Raw genomic sequence first — 17,462 nt, 5'->3', positions numbered from 1 at the left:
TGTTATCAAAGGTAGTATGTAATTGTGTGGGGTGTTGGATGTAGTGTATGTGGATTTGAAGAGAGGAGTCTATTTGAAAATAGTTGATGAAGATTAGTATCGTTACTCATGTGAAGTACAAATATTTAGGCATAATTGAGTGTGTTTGACAAATTTTTTCATAGAAATTTGAAGGTTGAATTAATTATTGTTGCATTGATTTAGAAAGGATTTTGTAAATCAGAACCGTGCAATGCTCATACATGTTGATGCATAAAGGCATTCCTATTACTTGTTTTATCGGTTTCACTTGTTTCAAAAATATCAGAAGTTCAGAGGTTGGTGCCTTTGTTATTTTGAGGTTGGTGCCTTTGCTGGTTGAGGTTTGTGTTTCTACAACTTGGAGTTGGTGCTCTTGAGAGTTGAAGCTCTTTTTTTGTAATTGGGTTGGTGCCCATAATTATTAATGAAATTTTTTGTGCCATGCTTTTTTATCCGAGAGGGTTTTCCATGTGATATATTTCGTGTTATCTTTGTGGTTGTTTATTCAGCTTTCTTGTTTGGTAGAATCCATTAAAAGTTCTTAAAATACTGATTCACCCCCCCCAGTCAATATTTTTTGTTTTGTTTTCAATTGGTATCAGAGTAGGACACCTTCTTTTTAAGCTTTAAAGCTTGAAGGTCAGTTCCTAGTAGTTCAAGATGAATGCCCTTGAAGGTCTTTCAACTAATAGAGTTCCTTTGTTTGATGGGGCTAATTACACCTTGTGGAGCATTCACATGAAAGTATACCTGATGTCTCTAGGATTTGATGTTTGGATGAGTGTTGCAAATGGATATACATTCCCTTTTGTACCTCCTACGAATGCTGATGGAAATAAGGAATTTGAAAGTAATTCTAAGGCCATGAATGCTATATTATGTGGCTTATTTGAGTCTGAGTTTGTAAAAGTTATGCATTGTGATATAGCCCATGCTATGTGGGAAAAATTTCAAAATGCATATGAAGGAGATGAGAAAGTGAAGATTGCAAAACTTCAAACTCATAGGATGTTGTTTGAGAGTCTTAAAATGCGTGAAGAAGAAAATATTGTGGGGCATTTTTGAGAGTCAATGAAGTTGTAAACTCTCTAAAGGGTTTAGGAGAGATTATAACTCTAAAACCAAAAATGGTACCTTTAAAAGGTTTCCTACTACTAGACACAATCATATGGGTAGGTTTAATCACTCTTACTTCTATGGTTATTGCTTACATGTAATTATTTTGGTCACAAAGCCATAAATTGCAAAATGTTTACTAGAAGAGGTTTTAGTTTTCCGAACAAAAATTCATTTGCCCCTGTGAAGAACTATAATATTATTTGTTATAAATACAACAACTTTGCTCATACTACAAAAGTGTGTAAAATTGGCTTTGCAAATTTCTCTAAGAAGAACGATGCAAAAGGAAAAGTTAAAGAGAGCACTTAAGTGCGGATAAAAAAGGAAAAACAAAGTACAAAATGTCCTTGGTTGTGCAAACTGTCTTTCTTGCACATAATGAAAAGTACATCTATTATGTTGACAGTGGCTATACCAGACATATAATTGGAGATAAGAGCAATTTTTTTACTCTTAAAAGGATGAATGGAGGTAAAGTTAGATTTGGTGGTAATTCTTCTGCAAGAGTTGAGGGTAAAGGTACACTTGTTCTAAATGATGGTGAAACCAAAGTTGAAAATATTTTGTATGTTAAAGGGTTGAAACATAATCTTTTGAGTGTTAGCCAACTGTGATCAAGGATATAACCTGATTTTCAATTCAGATTGTTGTATTGTTAGTAAAATGGAAATCATGTTGCTGATGCAAGTAGAGCTACTAATAATCTATATATTCTTAATGATACTAATGGTGAAAAGTGTTGTATAAGTCAGATTGATGAAGCATGGTTGTGGTGTCTAGAAGATTTGGGCATATGAACTTTGACAATCTAATTCAAATCAACAAGAAGGAAGATATAAGAGATATGTCTCAGCTTTCCAAACCTCCAGATATTGTTTGTAAAGACTGTTAGATGGGCAAACAAACTAAAACTAGTTTCAAGTTCAAAAATTGTCAAGCACAAGACCTCTAGAGCTCGTGCATACAAGTTTGTGTGGTCTTACAAGGATAGCAAGTCTACAAGGTGAGAAATAATTTATGCTTTTGATTGATGACTATTCATGTATGATAATTGTGACCTTTTTAAAGAAAAATTTAGAAGCATTAGAGAAGTTTAAAGATTTCAAAGCTCTACTTGAAAAATGAAATAGACCTGAAAATTGAATGTTTATGTTTTGACAATGGAGGTGAATTTACTTCTAACAAGTTTATCAATTATTGTGAGAAAATTGGTATTACAGGACAATTTTCAGCAACTAGAACACCTCAACAAAATGGTGTTGTTGAGAAGAAAAATAGATTTGTCCAAGGAATGACTTGAAGTATGATGAATGAGTCAAAGGTTAGAGACACTTTTTGGAGAGAAGCAGTTCATACTATTGTTTACATTCAAAACAGAGGAATGATGAGAGAAAAGCACTATAAAACACCATATGAATTGTGGAAAGGTAAGCCTGCTACGATTAAGTATTTTAGAGTTTTTGGTAGTCCTTGTTACATCAAAAGAGAAGAATATAGCCAAGAAAAAAATTGATGCTAGGGAAGATGAAGGTATCTTTTTGGGTTATTCTTCTAAAAGTAAGGCTTACAAATACTTTAACAAAAGGTTACATAAGATTGTAGAAAGTGTTAATGTAAAAATACATGAGATTACTAACACTTGTGACAAGCATGGAAATGGTGATAGTCTAGTGCTCAGAAAGATGAAATATAAGGTGTTGTTCAACCCTCTTCCACTCATACATAAGATGAAACAACAAGTGGTAATGTAAACAATACTTCAGAAAATGTTCAACCTGAGGTATAAGACTCTTCTTCTTCAAGTTTTCAGTTAGGGACAATAGGTATATAAGACTCTTCTTCTTCAAGTTTTCAGTTAGGGACAATAGGTAATCTTTGTGAAAATGATTATGAAATTGATCATGGTAAGACTACTTCTCTAAGACTCCTTCTAAGTTTGTGCTAAGGAATCATCTTGTTGAGATCAGATCTTACTCGAGAATAGAACTAGAGCAACTAGAAGGAATGTAAATTATTATGAAGATGATCATATTTCTTTGTTGTCCATGTTTGAACCTGAGTGTTTTGAAGAAGAAATTAAAGATAAATTTTGGATAATAGCCATGAAAGAAGAGCTTGATCAAATACAAAAAAGAGATACATGGGAGCTTGTGCCTAGACCCCGGGATAAGAACGTAATATGCAAAAAATGGGTTTATAGGAACAAGTTGAATGAAGAAGGCGAAGTGGTTAGGAACAAAGCAAGGCTTATTTGTAAAAGGTATGCATAGGTGGAAGCTATTGATTTTGATGAAACCTTTGCTCCAATTGCACATCTTGAAGCAATTAGAATGTTCTTAGCTTTGGCTTCTTTCAAAGGTTTTAAATTTTTTCAAATGGATGTAAAATTTGTCTTTCTTAATGGAACTTTGAATGAAGAAGTGTATATCAAACAACCTAATGGATTTGTTTTGTCACAAAATCAAGACTATGTGTGTAAGCTCAAAAAGGAACTTTATGGTCTTAAACAAGCCCTGTGTGCTTGGTATGACAAGTTACATAAGTATCTACAACAACAAGGTTTCAAAAGAGGAATGATGGACAACAACCTTTACACGAAAGAAGAAGATAAACATATTTTGGTTGTTGTGGTTTATGTAGACAATCTGATTTTTGGAAGTGATTATGCAGATATGTGTAAAGATTTTGTTGCTAATATGAAGAAAGAATTTGAAATGTCTATGTTGGGTTTAGTATCCTTCTTTCTAGGCCTACAAATTTTACAATTTGAAAAAGGTATCTTTCTTCAAACCACGTATAGAGAGATGTTAAAAAGGTTCAAAATGGAAGACTGTGATCCTATGAGGACACCTAAGGTAATAGGGTGTAAACTCAGTAAAGATGATGAGTCTCCTAATGTAAATCACTTATTACAGGTCTATGGTAGGCAATTTATTATATGCTACAACTAATAGACCTGATATTATGCAGGCAGTTGGCTATGTGGCTAGGTTTCAAGCTACATCAAAAGACACTCATGTTTAAGCTATAAAGAGGATATTCAAATATCTCAAGGGTAAAATGGAATTTGGTTTAAGGTATCCTAGAGGTAAAGATTTACACTCACAATGTTTACTAATGCAGATTGGGGAGGCTATGTTAATGATAGAAAGAGCACAAGTGGTGGTGCTTTCTTTCTTGGAAGTTATCTTGTTTCTTGGTTAAGTAAAAAACAACCTTCTATTTCCTTGTCTATAGTTGAAATAGAATATACTACAACAATGTCATGTTGTATATAGGTTCTTTAAATGAAACAAACATTGCAAGATATTAAGGTAGAGTATGATCATCCTATCTCTATTTTTTGTGACAACACAAGTGCCATAAATATTTCTAAAAATCTAGGTATGCACTCTAAGACCAAACATATTCCCATTAAGTATCATTTTTTGAGAGAACAAGTTACTAATCAACATGTTAAGTTGGAATATGTGTCCTCTAAAGAGAAGAGTGCAAATGTGTTTACTAAGCTTCTACCAAAAGAGACTTTTGAGTTTTTGAGGTAGAAGCTGGAGGTGATTTTACTTCCACATTGATTTTGAAATTGGTCTCAGGGGGAGTGTTTATTGATGCATTTAATGCCCCTGTTTAGATATGTCAATTAGTTTCAACTATTCAGTTTTGGTTTAGTCATTGATCGCAAAGGGGGAGTATTAAGACAAGGGGAGCTTCTTGTCTAGATTTGATTCAACAAGCTTCTTGTTCAGATTTGGATTGCCATCAATGACAAAGGGGGAGATTGTTGATATTTTATTATTGATGTCGATTATTTTGATTGCTAATGTGTGTTGTATGGTGTCACAGGTGTTTTATTTCTGAGCCTATGTGTAGATTTGTTTGCAGACTTCACCTTGCCATATTCTATTCATTGAAAGAACAATCATTGGTGGTTTGTCTAGTGCATTTGATTAATATGACAACTACATTTTTTACCGACTTTGCCAGTTCACCTTATATTCTTCTAGAACTATTGGCATCATTCAAACATTTTGCTTAGAGGCTTGGAGCATATAACTCCTTATTTGACAGGTGGTTGGGCATGTATTCCTCCTGTGATACGTATGTGCCAAGTAATTTGTTTTTTTTTTTTGGTATAAGGAAATGTCACATTTTTGGAGTAAATGTTTTCTTTCAGATTAAAACGTTATGTGCAGTGTTCTCAGAATAAATTTGCTATATGGAAATTTTTATTTGCATTGTAATCTAATTGTTAGGGGGATGATTAAAGGAAAACATGGTGAATTTCTTTAAAATCATTTTTTTTAATCGATGTTTATTTGGCAAGTAGGTGTCATTTTTTTTGAGAAACTAAAGTGTTTCTGTTGGGATTTTTTTTTAATAATCACGTGGGGTTCTTTATGTGGTTGTGTGTGACAACAATTACATGAGGAGTTTTGTATATCGTGTGGGTGAATTTTAATGTGTGAGGGTTAGTTTTAAAGCATGAATCTTTTGCACAAATATGATATGATCGAAGCTTCTTTTATTTGTCATTGTTTTGTAACGTCTTTCTAAAAACCGTTCTTTCTTGGCTTAGTGCGAATATTGGTGGTATCAGGTTAGACTTTCTGTGTGCGTGAGATTTAAAAAAAAAAAAACTGCACTAAATTTATGTGAGAAAGGTGTTGTGTTCTCTTGTCTTATTTTTGGGAGATGATGAATAAGTGAGGTGTCTCATCATGAGAAGTGTGGGTTTCAAACAGTAAGTTGAGACTTTAGTGATGTTTTATGTTGTCAAAGGCTGTATGTAATTGTGTGGGGTGATGGATGTAGTATATGTGGATTTGAAGACATCAGTCTATTTGAATAGAGTTGTTGAAGATAAGTATTGTTACTCATGTGAAGTGAAATATTCAAGCATAATCAACTGTGTTTGACAAATCTTTTCACAGAAATTTGAAGGTTGAATTAATTATTGTTGCATTGATTTAGAAAGGATTTGTAAATCAAAACTGTGCATGTTCATATTGTTGATTCATTTTGTCCTTGATGACAAACCAGTAAAACCACGTGTATTTAAAAAATAAGGTTGTCGTGGCAAATTTGACTTCGGGTTGACACTTAACTATTGACTTTGGTAATATGTATTCAATTCCTAACTCACGAGAGTTAGTGATGAACGTAAGAGAAAAATAAATTATGACAAAGGATGTTGTTTGAGTTGTTTGTTTATTTCACATTTTTTGTGAAACCCTTTCACGAGCAACTCAGCAAGGACTCAGAGGGCAAAGATTTGTTACGACAGTTTAAGATTTGATAGGGTGCTTAACCGCGACAGTTTTTGGTAACTACTGGTAAATCTTTGTGATTTGTCATTGCAAATAGGCATGTTTCTAAACAACCACTTTAACGATCAAAATTCAAGTTTATGACCTTTGAATCTTTAGAGGTGTTTGCAAATTTATAGTTTGTTTAAAGTTTTTTTTGGTTAAGACTTCTGTTAAAATTAGAAGTTAACAATAAACCTAATATGGGTACTTTTAGTTTATGATTTGTTTATGACAGTTGACAGTTTTGAATATCTCCTTGACTATTAAGGAGGAAAGTTTATCTATGGGAAAAACCAGATTTTTCATGGCAGTTTGTTGAAGATAAACAAAGTTGTAAAATGAAATTTGTTTTAAACCCTAACGGGTATACCAGGAAGTTATTGAAAATAGTTTTTGGTTGTGACTGCACATACATCTATAGATGCATAGTGTGTATAAATGGATATGAAATGGCATTGTGAGATGGGATTTTTGGAAGAAAGGATTGTGTTGTGAAATAAAAAATTGAATATCTTATAGACTGTAATAAAAATATGTGATTGTATAGCCTGCAAGATTGCAAATATACTTGTTAGTATAGATGCCAATAGCTAACAAGATGAGAGTGGGGGGTGAATCATACAAACTTAAACTTCCATAAAATCAACAGATTCAACCTCGGTAACTTATACTTCAGCAACTTAACCAAAAACTGTTAAACATGCAAACTTATGAACACATAATCATAATAACACTCATAACACCAGATTTAACGTGGAAACCCAAATAGGGAAAAACCATTGTGGGATTTTGGACCCACTAAGAAATATACTCTTCTAGAGTATGCTCGGTTAAAAGTAAATCCTGTTAAAGATTACAAACACATTGCTAGATGTGACCCGGTTAAGGGATTTCCCTCAGATCTGTTAGGATCTTCACTTTGTTAGAAGTGACCTTGTCAAAGGATTTCAAACACTCACTTATAATGTTACCTTGCTAGAGGGTTTACATATAAGAATGCTAAGTCCAGTCGGTTAAGAGATTTTCTATTACTTACAAAATAATAGTAATAAAATCTATCTGCAACTTCACATCTAAAATGCTAAAGCAAATTCTTATTTTCTCAAAACAATCTAGTCATAGGACTTATCTTGTCCCTCTGCTAGGCTCTCTACTCTGTTATTCAAATAGGTCTTCAAGCTTCTGTGCTCGGTAATCACTATGTAGCATCCCTGTGCATACATTTGCCCACATACATTATTTGTTAACAATTTCTTATTTATAAACAATTGCTAACCGCTAAATCTCCTTGATCACATTTCCCATGATCAATCTTAGCCATCAGATCTTCAAACTTGGCTAGGTTCAATGTATCCTTCCGATCTGAAAATGTTTTACCTTACCTCAGCACTTGCATTCCCTTCTTGGAACTTGCATAAGGTTATTGCGGTTCAATCTGTGTTGTAGATCTTCCTGCCGATTTTCCTTTGCCATAGATTCTTAACAAACTTCATGCATGGCATACCAATCATTTATACATCTCTAGCTAATCATTGTCCTTCATTAAATAATGCTTTTATCCATCCCATGCGCACTATCATGACTTGGTTGCAACTCGGTAAATACTAAACTTTACTCGATAGACATTTCGCCTTCGTTAACCGATATCGATAACCTTAGGGTTTACCGACTAGGTTCATTTCTCGGTGACATAGTATAGTATTGACCTTACAATAAACAACATATGTAGGATATCAAAACAATCTAAACATCATGATCTCATCATTGTCTAACTCGGTAATAGTTGCCCATTGAATAACTTATTCCTCCCTTTATTTATCACATTCTTTCTATGTCTTTTACTGACATCTTAATTCTCTTCTAATCAATCTTCTCAAGATATGGCAACATCATATTGAATCAGATAATCAATTTCTTGACATCAACGACAAAATAATGTTATAAAGATAATTATCATCCTTCTTCAGTTATATCAATAATCTTCAACAACCTTCTCATTATCCTTATGAACAATCTTTCTTACTGTAATGCCAACAATCTCTCCCTTTGGCATTGATGGCAAAGCCAACAATTAAATGGTAATACCAACAAGATATTCAAATTGATTCGGATTCAAATTGTTGTTAGACTTCTCCTATTATCCTTGATCTGTTGTCTTCTGAAGTCTTCTCCTTTTTTCATTAGGCTTCTGAGCTATTTGACTTGCATTTAGTCTTCCCCATTTTTACAATCTACTCCCCCTGTCATTAATCTTCTGTTATTTCCATCCTTTAGGGCTTTACCATGCAGTCAACCATTTTAGTCATTCAACCATTTAGTCTTCTCCCCCTTTGACAACAATGCCAAAAAGTAAAAAAAGTAAATCATGATTTCTTCCTCTGTGAAGTGATTTGCCTTGCTGTGTAACATCTCAGTCTCAGTCAGATCAACTTGTTTCTATTCATTTTTTCTGCACACCTTTAGAAAACCTTCTAAAGTGCGTAAATCATCATCAATCCACACATAATATTCTGTAGATTCATCGAATTGATGCTTTCACCGAACTCGGTCAATGAGTAGAAGATAGGGGTAGGACCCCTAACTTGCTTCGAAGATACTCAAAAGTGTCCCTTGGCAGCGGCTTTGTGAAGATGTCTGCTAATTGCTCCTTTGAACTGATATATTCCAGCACAACTTTCTTCTCTTGAACTTCTTCTCTGAGATAGTGATACTTTATAGATATATGATTTGTCTTAGAGTGCATCACTGGATTCTTTGAAATGTTAATGGAACTAGTATTATCACGAAATATAGTTACTAGCTCGGTAACTTTCTCATTTATACCTTCCAACATTTGTTTGATCCATGCTATATTGGTACAATTCAATGCTGCAGCAACATATCCAGCTTCTGTTGTAGATTGAGAAATACATCCTTGTTTCTTGCTAAGCCAACTTACTAGTCTTTCTCCTAAAAAGAAAGCTTCACCACTTGTGCTTTTCCTGTCATCTATGTTGCCTTCCCAATCAGCATTAGTATAAACTTTTAGATCAAAATTATTCCTCTTTTCATATACTAAGCCATAATCTTCAGTACCTCTCAGGTATCTGAAAATTCTCTTGATTGCTGTCATATGAGTTTCCTTGGGATCTGTAGAGAATCTTGCTATAATACTGATGAGGAGGTAGAAAGGAAATTGGTCTTCTTTGAGGTTAGTGGGCTTTTGTTCTCAATGTGTTTCCCAAATTAATCCCTAGGCACAAATTGGATTCTTCTGAACCGTTCTCCTATCTCCTCCTCTCTATTCAACACTGCTTGCACCCTATTGAATTGGACATCACTCCTCCTTACCTTCCATGCTAAGGCATTCAAGTCTGAAATGAGGTCCTCTTGTGTGTCACCAAAAATGAACAAGTTTGGTTGTCCAACTGGCTGAATCTCCTCTCTTCTAGGAATGGGCAACTGTTGGAGAACCATAGTTTACCAAATATTGTTTGCACCTTTAAGGAATTCAATCACATTAAAGTGTTGCTTGAGCATCTGGACAGGTCTGCAAGGTATGATGACTGTCCTTCACTTTTCAAGAATGGAAATTTCTAAGTTGGATACAAGGAACGTTGGGTTACTCAAGGCAACTTTCTAGGTCCAAATGGTCATTTTGACCAAATGACTTAATGAAAGGCTATGGATATTGTAATAGGGTGTCTTAGTCCTTTACTCATCAATTTTGATGATTTGAATCAATCAATTGCTTTTCCTTCCTTACCGATTTCATGAAATGGTCAAATTTGCTCCAAAAAGGCTACTAGAATTAGCCCTAGTTTTTAGTGAAATTTGTTCACCCTGCTCAATCTGTTGTACTTCATGGAAAACCCTTGGAGATGTGGTCTATTGATGATGAAGACTCAAGGATTTTTTCTATGGCAAGTACTGTACGGACTGTTTGAGGACTGCCCCACAAAATAGGCACTTTTCAAGGGTTTTTGAAAGTTTTAGTGAGGGTTTGCAATTTACAAGTTTTCTTCATGATACTAGGCCAACTTAAATGCTTCAATCCTTGCTTTAACATATGCCAAACACCTCCAAAGATTCAAAACTTATCTTCTAATATTGTCATTATATCAAACAAGTGCCACACTGCTGCCCTTACACAGAAAAACAGTCTAAAGGACTGGGACAGCAATGGTTTTAAGATTTTACATACATTTTGAGCCTTGATAAACCAAACACAATTAAAGTATGATAATTATGGATGCAAAAAAGCCTTGAGACATGTTGGAACACCCTGCAAAGCAGACAAGAAGGGAATTTTGATGACTGTTACTCATTCACCGCCTCACTGCATTTTAACACTATTAAAACTGTTTTATCTTCTTTCTTTGTTTTGATGCACTTCTTTACTCTATCCCTGGCCTGCAAGAAGGTTTTAAAGGCATGATGGAATAATGCATTTATCCTCTTCAAAGATCTTGAAGGTTTGAATACTTAAAGAATGACACCAATCAAGTCAACCTTATATGACTGTGACAAAAAGTACACTGTTTTAGGATCCTTATTTAGGTCCTTTCCAATCAATTTGTGTAACTTGTCATCTCAACATTGAAACCAATTGCAAATACATTTTCATGATGCAAGAAAGAGGAAGGCATCATTTCATACTATCCATTTAGAGAGGTTGGTAATGAGGATCTAACAATGAAACAGTGACTCACTGTTTTGCAGTCCGTTTTACACCTTTGCCTCTTGCTTCCAACCAAGTCATGAGAGAGACAAGGATGGTAAAGCACAATGCTATCTCTTGCCAACTTGTTTCTTCTTTAACATTTTGAGGTACAGTGCTATGAACAGCAAAGTACCATTTAAACAAATTTGAGAATACCCAAGCCAAGTTGCTCACTTCACACACTTGCCATGGCCTTACAAACACTTGTACATTGCTAGAAAAGGAAAATGGATGTAGGGTACAGTATGTACAGATCCAAAAAATTCCCTCAAAGCCATGGATGAAGAGACCTTGAAGAAATTAGTTGGACCATGAATAATCTTCCATTGGAACCACAAAACAATGCCTTTTTCAAGAGCACTTCAAACAAAACTTGTTCCAAACCCCAAGAAAAGATCAGAGATCACTACTAAAACATCAAGAGAGATCACAGCAATGAAAAACATGAGTAGTACGGACTCATGGAGCCATGGTACAGACTGTACTCTCAAAAGTGCAGAAAATTAGTTAAAAACTCACAAAAATGAGAGCAAAATAAATATTTCTCTTAATTTTCCAAAATGAACAACCCATACAATGATTGGAACATGGTTTATATACATGTGAAAACTTGTTGAAGCCCTTGTACAGACAGGTACAGGCTGGAACTAACCAAAACCACCAAAAACCACTTTTTTGACAACTTTTGACAACTTTTTGACAACTTTTGTTGCTCAAAAATTGCATTTTGACTTCCGATGACTTGGAACTCAAACCAATGAATCAAAATAATTTAGAAACACTAAATAAACATGCTCCAATGCCTTTCAAGGCTTTACAACATCAAAAAATTCAAAAATTCTCATTTGGACCCGAAATTGACAATTTTTGGCCCACTGAGCAAAACCCAAAAATCTTGGAAACTCTTAAACAAAATGAGTTCCAAACCTCATTACACCACAAAAAAAACCTATTAAACCTACTAGAAGCAAAAATAAAAACACATGCTTAATTTGCAACAAAATGCTATACCTGTTGTGATTTGAGCATTTAGGTGCTCAGGTGCTCTTGCACCAAATACCTACTGCATGTGCTATATCCGGTGTACTGTGCACAACATATTGCAATTTTCCAATCATAGATTGGTAAAGTATCTCATCAACAAATGCAGATTCATCATTCTTTGATAATTTACAGTTAGTAGTCATAGGAGTACTTACTGGTTTAGAATCCTCCATTCCAAATTTCTTCAAGATTTCCTTAATGTACTTGGATTGAGTAATGAAAATCTCATCTTTCATTTGCAATATCTGTAAACCTATAAAATACTTTATCTCACTGATTAGTGACATCTCAAATTCTTTTCACATTTCATTTCCAAAGTTCTTGCATAAGGAGTCATTACCACAAAATATAATGTCATCAACAAATATGGTTGAGATCAGTATTCCATTGTCCTCACCTTTCTTCATGTACATATTGCTATTTTCACTTGTCCTTATAAAACCAATCTTGATTAAATAAGAGTGCAATATTTCATACCATGCTCTAGGTGCTTGTTTCAGATCGTATAAGGCTTTATTCAGTTTGCATACTTGATCTTTACTCTTGTCTTCAACAAATCCTTTAGGTTGTTCAATGAAAACTTCTTCTTTTAGTATACCATTCAAAAATGCAGATTTAACATCCATTTGATATACCTTGAAATTTTTGAAAGCAGCATATGCCAATAATGTTCTTACTCCCTCAAGTCTAGCCATAGGTGCAAAAGTCTCACCATAATCTATTCCTTCTTCTTGAGCATATCCTTTGCAAACTAGTCTTGCTTTGTTGCGAATGACCTCACCTTTTTCATTTAGCTTGTTTCTGAAAATCCACTTAGTACTAATTACATTTTTGTCCTTTGGTCTTGGGATTAGTGTCCATGTGTCATTCTTCTTGATTTGTTCAATTTCTTCTGCCATAGCATTTACCCAATCTTCAATATTAAATGCCTCTTTCACTATTCTTGGTTCAAATTTAGAAATCAAACATGTGTTCTGTCTCAGTTTGTTTCTTGTCATCACTGGATCATCTTGATCTCCTATAATCTAACTTGATGCATGATGTCTTCTGATATGTTTGGCTAATATAGGCTCGGTAGGTTTTGTATGATCTTCTTCATCACTCGATAACTAGACATTATATTCATTTTCTTCAGTAGCTTTCTCGGTAGGACTTCTCGGTTGAACATAAACAAATTCTTCATAATCTTCTGGTTTTTTGGAATTTCCTTCATCATTTCTTTCTGCAAATTCATCAATTTTCACATTTGCACTTTCCACTATTTTGTTAGATGATTTGATCAGACATTTAAATGCTTTACTTCTAGAAGAATAACCAAGAAATGTTCCTTCTTCACTTTTCTGATCAAACTTTCCATTTCTGTCATCTTTGTGAACATAGCATCTACTTCCAAAGATTTTAAAGTAACTTACATTAGGTTTCTTGTCATACCAGATCTCATATGGTGTCTTCATAGTTCCTTTCTTTAGTTGAACTCAATTCAAGGTGTAAACTGCAGTGCTGATATCTTCTCTCCAAAATGTTTAAGGTACCCTATTTTCTATCATCAAGGTTATTGCACAATCCACAATTGATCTGTTCCTTCTCTCGTCTATCCCATTTTGCTGAGGTGTTCTCGGTGCAGATACTTGCCTTTTTATACCATGATCATTGCAGTATAAGTTAAATTCATCAGAAGTGAATTCTCCTCTATCAGATCTAGGACATTTCAGTTGTCTTCCTGTTTCATTTTCAACTCTTGCCTTGTACCATTTGAACATTTGAAAATCTTCTGATTTTTCTTTTAAAAACATAACTGACATCATCCTTGAGTAATCATCCACAAATAATATGAAATATTTATCACCATAATAACTTTGAACTTTCATAGGACCACAAAGATCAATGTGTACTAGATCTAAAACTCCTTTAGAAGTGTAGGGCTTACTTGTAAAGCTTGATCTTGTCATCTTACCCATCTGGCATCCTCGACACATAGCATTCTCAGGTTTTTCAAGACTCGGTAGACCTCTTACTCGGTGCTTCTTACTTATTTTGATCAGATTATCAAAATTTACATGATAAAACCTTTTATGCCATAACAAGGTATCATCTATCTTTGCAAAAAGACACTTGTTCCGAGTTGAGTCAAGATGAAATGTATTACCTTTTGTTTGTGTCCCGGTAGCAACTAGCTTTCCATGATTGTCATAAACTTTGACAATTCCTTTCTGAAATTATATTCGGTATCTTGTATTGTTTAGCTTTGCTACACTCAACAAATTGTATTTCAAACCTTCAACCCACTATACATCATCACATTTAGCATTTTCAAGAAGTGTTATAGATCCTTTACCTTTCACCGGACATGGTGCATCATTACCAAATCTTACATAGCCTCCATCATAGTCTTCTAATTTAACAAACTTGTGTTTATCACCCGTCATATGATGTGAGCATCCACTGTCTATGATCCAAGAATCATTATTATTTATGTGAGATATTAGGGCTTTTTATTCATACCTTTCCTCATCAGATCCATCTTTAATAGCCACATAAACAACTTCCTCAGTATCAGTCTCATCAGATTTGTCATCATTGGATTCCTCATCTGCTACTAGACATGTCTTTCTATCTCTCCTTCTGAAGTCTCGGTGTCCTCTATATTGGTTATCTTTCTGCCTGCTATCTTGATATTATCTCTTTTCACTAGATTCTTTGTTAGGGAAGTTAGAAGCCATATGTCCTATTTTATCACAATTGAAACATTTTAAAGGTAGCTTTCCTTTATACTTACCTTTTCCTCTCGGTAACCTTCTGGTTAATAATGCTTTAGATTCTTCTTGCTTCGTGATTTCCTCATACAGTTTGTGCACTTTTTCCATGTTCTTGCGAAATCTTTCACTTGCTCCACTGTGATCCCCTTCAGAGTACTTACTCATTCTATCATTGTAATCATTAGATTCACCAATATGAAAAGAACTGAATGCAGATTCTACTTTATTTACCAAAGACCCATTGTTATCAAAATTACTTAACTCAAATGCATGTAGCTTACCAATAGTAGCATCTAAAGAAACTGGCATGTTAGGTACATACCTCAATTCATTGATTGCAGAGACTCGAATAGCATAAGCTGGTAGAAGGGTTCTCAACAACTTACTTGTTATATCCTTTTCTTCAATAGTTCCACCTGCTCCTTTAATTTGATTGACAATCTCCTTTAGTCTTGTATTGTATTGGGTTATGTTCTCACCTTCATTCATCCTCATGGATTCAAGTTAAAAGCAAATCTTGTTAAAGAGTACAAACACATTGCTAGATGTGACCCGATTAAGGAATTTCCCTCAGATCTATTAGGATCTTCACTTTGTTAGAAGTGACATTTTCAAAGGATTTCAAACACTCACTTAGAATGTTACCCTGCTAGAGGGTTTACATGTAAGACTATTAAGTCCACTCGGTTAAGAGATTTTCTATTACTTACAAAATAATAGTAATAAAATCTATCTGCAACTTCACATCTAAAATGCTAAAGCAGATTCTTATTTGCTCAAAACAATCTAGTCATAGGACTTATCTTGTCCCTCTACTGGGCTCTCTACTCTGTTATTCAAATAGGTTTTCAAGCTTCTGTGCTCGGTAATCACTATGTAGCATCCCTGTGCATACACTTGCCCGCATACATTGTTTATTAACAATTTCTTATTTATAAACAATTGCTAACCGCTAAATCTCCTTGATCACATTTCCCATGATCAATCTTAGCCATCAGATCTTCAAACTTGGCTAGGTTCAATGTATCCTTCCGATCTGAAAACATTTTACCTTACCTCGGGACTTGCATTCCCTTCTTGGAACTTGCATAAGGTTATTGCAGTTCAATTTGCATTGTAGATCTTCCTGCCGATTTTCCTTTACCATAAGTTCTTAACAAACTTCATGCATGACATACCAATCATTTATACATTTCCAGCTAATCATTGTCCTTCATTAAATAATGCTTTTATCCATCCCATGCGCACTGTCATGATTTGGTTGCAACTCGGTAAATACTAAACTTTACTTGGTAGACATTTCGCCTTCATTAACTGATATCGATAACCTTAGGGTTTACCGACTAGGTTCATTTCTCGGTGACATAGTATAGTATTGACCTTACAATAAACAACATATGTAGGATATCAAAACAATCTAAACATCGTGATCTCATCATTATCTAACTTGGTAATAGTTTCCCATTGAATAACTTATTCATCCCTTTATTCATCACATTCTTTCTGTGTCTTTTACCGACATCTTAATTCTCTTCTAATCAATCTTCTCAAGATATGGTAACATCATACTGAATCAGATAATCAATTTCTTGACATCAATGACAAAATAATGTTATAAAGATAATTATCATCCTTCTTCAGTTATATCAATAATCTTGAACAACCTTCTCAATATCCTTATCAACAATCATTCTTATTGTAATGCCAACAATACTATCATAGATCTTGTTGATTTTCATTGGAAGGTTAGGAGTTGGACTCCTTGCAGCAGGGCTGCTAAACTGGATGTAATCTTGGATTTTTGGACTGGCTAATACAATAACAGAGTGGTTTTCTCCCTGTGACAAGATCTAGTTGGATCTTGAGGGTTTCCACTCAGCACAAAATCATGTCGAGTTTATTACTTTTGTGTTAATGCTCTGATATTTATCTCAGTCCTATTTCTATTTCAGTTTTCTTATCTTGGCAAATCACTCTCAAACATATTTCTACATTTGTACAATTTTGCTCTTTGTCTCTATTTTTGTAAAGCTTATTCCAATCTTAAAAAACATATTTATTTGGTGTATTTCAAAGTTCAAAGTACTCTGATTCACCCCCTCCCCCTCTCAAAGTACATTTGCTTTCAACAATTGGTATCAGAGCATAGGATTCTTTTAGGTTTGCCCTAGGATTGATCCTGGTACTTGAAAGAGATGGCTCAAAATGAGGGTGCTTCGCTCACCAGAGCGCCTCTGTTTGATGGCACTGATTACACTTTTTGGAAAGTTAAAATGTAAGCTTTCATTCATTCTCTTGATATTAAAATGTGGGAGGTAGTGGCTAACAAATATACTGTACCTTCTGTTGTGCCTACTGATGCAGATGAAAAGGTAAAATTTGAGTTGGATAAACGCGCTCACTTTGCACTACTTTGCGGGTTATCAAAGGAGGTCTTTGTTAAAGTTATGTACTTTAAATCAGCGAATGAGGTATGGACAAATCTTGAATCCATTTACCAAGGTGATGAGA

The sequence above is a fragment of the Cryptomeria japonica genome, chromosome 6 (genome assembly GCF_030272615.1).
Source record: "Cryptomeria japonica chromosome 6, Sugi_1.0, whole genome shotgun sequence".
NCBI lineage: Eukaryota > Viridiplantae > Streptophyta > Pinopsida > Cupressales > Cupressaceae > Cryptomeria > Cryptomeria japonica.
Note: the sequence above shows the minus strand (reverse complement) of the source record.